Source organism: Babylonia areolata, chromosome 34 (assembly GCF_041734735.1).
Source record: "Babylonia areolata isolate BAREFJ2019XMU chromosome 34, ASM4173473v1, whole genome shotgun sequence".
NCBI lineage: Eukaryota > Metazoa > Mollusca > Gastropoda > Neogastropoda > Buccinidae > Babylonia > Babylonia areolata.
The window spans coordinates 9,686,516-9,691,515 of NC_134909.1; the positions used below are offsets into that span (position 1 = coordinate 9,686,516).

Here is a 5,000-nt window from a genome sequence, read left to right on the forward strand (position 1 = left end):
CGAGTTATTTGCGGATACATTCGCAAAAATGAGTCAGACAGAATACTTGCCATCCTATGAGCAAAAGAGAAGGAAACAGTTTGAAGATATGAACTGCCCCTGTGAAATGGATAAGAATGATAGCAGTGCATCTTACATTAATGCAGACCTAACGCTGGGGGATCTATACCGTGCTCTCAATGCTGTTAAGTCAGGGAAAGTTGCGACAGGCTCAGATCCAATATCGTACAACATGATCAGACATTTTCCAAATATCTTTTTAAAAAGAGTGTTAGATTTTTTTCAGATTTGCTGGAATTCTGGTATCCTTCCAACTGATTGGAAGAAAGCAACCATAGTACCTATTCACAAACAAGGAAAACCTAAATCTAGCCCTTCCAGTTACCGACCTGTTTCGTTAACTCCCCATCTTGGGAAGGTTTTTGAGAGAATTTTGAAAACTAGATTAGAACACTTTCTGGAGAAGAAAGGAATTTTACCTACTTTCCAGGCTGGTTTTAGAAGAGGTAGGGGTGTTACTGATCATGTCGTCCATCTAACTTCTCATGTTAAGAAGGCACTCGCAAAGCGTCACTCCACGGTCGCAACTTTCTTTGATATTCATAGAGCCTATGACTCTGTGTGGCACTATAAATTGATTCATAAAGCAAATACAGTAGGGTTGGGAGGTCGATTTCTAAAATTTCTTAAGTCATTCTTATCCCAGAGGACATTCCAGGTGAGATTAGGGGGTATATTATCCAGATCAAGGTCCGTCAATATGGGTGTTCCCCAGGGAAGTGTGATTTCTCCCACTCTGTTTTCACTAATGCTTTATGATATGAAAAATATCAACACAAATGGTGCCACATTAGTAGCTTATGCAGATGACATAGCTCTCTGGAAGAATGTAAACTGTAATATTACAAAAAATACATCAAAACGAAATAAAATTATTAAGCATTTTCAAGATGCCATCGACAACATTGTGGAATATATGAAAGAAAGTGGTTTTCTCCTGTCTGCTGAAAAGACTGTTTTCGTCATATTTACTAAAAAGTTGATTGAATTTGAAGGTAGGGATGCTATTAAAATACAGGTAAATGATACTATCATATATCCGAATAAAGAGGTGAAATTTCTCGGTGTTATCTTCCATTATAAACTTTTTTGGACTAAGCATATAAACTACCTTATTGAGAAAGCGAGGAAGAAAATAGCTCTATTACGTGTGCTTTCTGGAATCCCTGTTATAAATTGTGGCAATAATCTGATCAATGCTGCAATGGGACTAGTCCGCTCAATTATATCATATGGTCAGGAAATCTATTTCACTGCTTCAAACTCTGATATTCATAAACTGACAAGTATTGATTCCTTAGCTTTTAAGATTGCACTTGGGTTACCGCGATGGGCTTCAATCGACAAAACATACAAAGAAGCTGGTGTTTTGCCATTACCTGAACACAGGAAATTATGTGCCTGTAACTACATGGTAAGGGCTAGAGCTGTTCCAAATTCGGTTGTCTCTGAAATTGATGAAGAAACGTACATCTGTAGAGAAATTCGTAACAAAGCTGTATACACGTCCTTGTTCGATTTTACTAAGTCAGTCTTTGAGAGTTGCAGTCTGCCTCTTTCCCAGATTGCGAAAATTCCGCATTGTTTTCATCCGCCTTGGCTGACTGAGCAAGCAAATATTATTTTTACATATGGACAATTAAAAAAGAGTGACAGTCCACTCATTATTGCCTCTCGGGCCAAAGAACTAATTAATACACGTTTCAAATATTACCTCCGTGTTTTCACAGATGGATCAATTAGTAGTAACTCTGAAGTTGGAGCCGCTTTTGTAATCCCCGAGCTTAACATTAAAAAGAGATTCCACTTAACTAAAGGTTGTTCAATTTTTACTGCTGAATTGTTTGCAATTCTGATGGCTTTCACCTTTTTTAGTGATATGCCTCTTGTGCCTGCAAAAATCCTTATACTGTCTGATTCAAAATCAGCATTGATGGCTTTAAATAATCAATCTTCATCTGAACGAGCAGATATTATGTACGAAATTTTGTATTTAATCCACCAGTTAATTATGCGAGGATCCGACATTTCACTCTTGTGGGTTCCTGGACATTCTAATCTTCGTGGCAACGAAATGGCCGATTTTTGTGCCAAGGAAGCGGCATCGAACAATTCAGATTCAATCAATCACAATATTCCTATTTCTGTTTCTGAAGCTTGTACTATTCTCTCAACATATATCTGGAATTTCAGACAGAAACAGTTCTTAGAAAACTCAAAAAAGAAGCTCTGGTGGGATCTCTCTCTTCCAGCAAGAAAAGGCACTAACCCCCCAGGATCAATTTCCACAAGAAACTTGACACATAGGCTAAGAACTAATGCATGGTTATGCAGATTTTTGAAACCGTCACCACTATGTATTTGTGGTAAGACCCTTGACATCCCACATTTTTTGCTCGAATGTCCAGATACACATTTACATTTCAAACCCCTTCATGATATGATTACATCCTTTAATCTTCCATTAGTCATGTCCAGCGTTTTTCACCCTAGGAAAGAAAATGGTTGGTCTCTGACAAAAACCGCAGTTGACCTAATTAAAAGCCATCCAATTGGTCGGTTTTTCTAATTTGTTTCATCCCCTTTCTGTTAAAGAGGTTCCCCTCTGTTTTATTTAATCCAAAATAGTGTTTCGTTTTGGGTGATAGCGTCAGATTTACTTGTAGAGCAAAGTTCCCATTATTCTAATTAGTGGAACTGTTCGACCCTAACATGTAATATGTCGTCTTGATTACATTACGAAACCTTAATTTGATGAGAAAGAGTGAGAGACAGTGTGAATGTGTGTGTGTGTGTGTGTGTGTGTGTGTGTGTGTGTGAGTGAGTGGGCAGGGGAATGAGGTAGGGGAATTATAATGGGCATTTGTGTGCATGCATGGATGTATGTAGAGAGAGGGTGGGGGAGAAACGTATGTGAGTATGTGGGTGCGTTAGAATATTTTTTGGAGATAATGATATTAATGACATTTGGAACCTTGATTTGTTAAATATGTTTGTTTGTTTGTTTGTTTGTGTGTGTGTGTGCTTTTTTTTTTTTTTTTTTTTTTTTTTTTTTAAATCATACCTTCCTCAAATCAGAATTTCCTTGTGTTGCTCAGTTAATATTTTATTCAAATGGTTGCGAAAATGTCAGTACAACAAACAGTTAATCTGACAATAAATGGTTTCAGTCAGAATACAATAAAAATGATATAACATGATTGTTAATCAGTCCTGAAATGGCATATAATTGTCAAGTGGACTAAATGAAATTAAAAGTGGTGGTATCTGAAATTATTACTGCTAGTACTAAGGGTCTCTTTGGTTAAAACTGATGTCAGGATGATGCTCAGTTTTAGGTATTTTAGGAATTTTACAAATTTTCATTTAATTTCATATTGCTTTGAGTACTGCTAACCTCGCAAGACCACATGAGGGCTTTTATGCCTTCCTTTAAGTTCCTTGCCTTACCAAATAATTCAAAATATTCACCCGATGTCAATGAATAGATAATATGAAAAGAAATATAGTAAATTCTGAATATTTACACCATATTTGTCTCACAGATTTTCCCATTGATTATCATTTTCTTCTTCAATTTGCTGATCATCTGCTGATCCACCATTTCACCCCCATATCCTCTTTTTCCCCACTTGTGGTCAGGAATGAGAATTATCAGCAACTTTAACAAGAACAACAACAAAAGTGAATGCTTCATACATAACTAACAATTTTTTCAGAGCCTCTACAGCCAGCTGGTAACTTTAATTTTCATCAATATTTCAGTGATTTTGGCCTACTTTGGATTGAACAGTTTTCCAATCCCTAAACATTTATATTGATCTCTTTTGCAACTGATCTGTGCAACCTTTTAGGTGCAGGGTGAATAGTACACACTGCTACCTGTTTTATTTATTCTCTGTCCACAAAGGCTACGGGGAGGGCAAAATTTTCTCCCTATCTTTCTTTCTCTTTCCCCCCCCCCCCCCCCCCCCCCACCAACTATTCATATGACATTCTGAGTGAGGACAGGCTGAGAATAAGAATAGACCAATGTATGAGCCATTTACAAATTCAAAAAATGTTTTTGTTATTGCTCCTCCATAAGTACAGAGAGGCTGTGATATTGTCATGAACACACATATATGATGATAACAAAGTTATTAATTAATCCATACCCAATGTTAAAGTAAATCATGCTAAAAAAAAAATGTAACAGTGAATGTCAAAAGTCCATTTTTCCCTCTGTATACTATGAATTTGAGAAATGTCCAAGATAAGATTTAGGGAGCTTAATCAATATGTCTACTCTAATGAATTTTCAAAACTAAGTAAACATTTTATTTTAAACAATATATCCATGAAAATACTGCAGACAGGCTTATTTGCTTATGATGTTAATGCTTGACTGATCTTGGCTGTTTTACAGTGGATGCAGTGCAGTGTGTCCTAAAACAGCTTTAAGCATTTCACACACACGCACACACACACACACAGAGGCACACACACACACACACACACACACACACACACACACACACACAGAGGCACACACACACACACACACACACACACACACACACACACACACACCCCTATCTCATCCTGTCATCCCTCTTTTGCCTCAGCCTCTCTCTCTCACTCAACACACACACACACACACACACAGAGCTGTGCATATTTTTGATAATCATTATTATCACTTTTATGTCAAAGGAGAGAGGAGGGGGCGGTAAATTAAGACTTTTACATCCCCCAAGATAGAGGTACAGTTTGTGGTAAAACCAAAGCAGAACTGTCCATTTTGACAGGGATTCATCAGTCAGTCTGTAGAACTCCCTGGTGAAATGGGCTTTAGTTTGAAGATAATGTTGAGCAAATTTATTACCATTTTAATCCCTTCCTCACTTCTCTCTTTCAACACCAATCCCTGGCTGTTAATTGTATTATAGCATTAATGA

At 37.2% G+C, this 5,000-nt stretch overlaps 1 protein-coding gene across 1 annotated transcript in view; it reads right to left on the reverse strand.

The window, feature by feature from the left end:
- The window catches only part of LOC143277376 (chitin deacetylase 7-like), a 22,922-nt gene that overhangs the window by 5,012 nt on the left and 12,910 nt on the right, over positions 1 to 5,000 (reverse strand). The gene's annotated exons all lie outside the window — the stretch shown is intronic.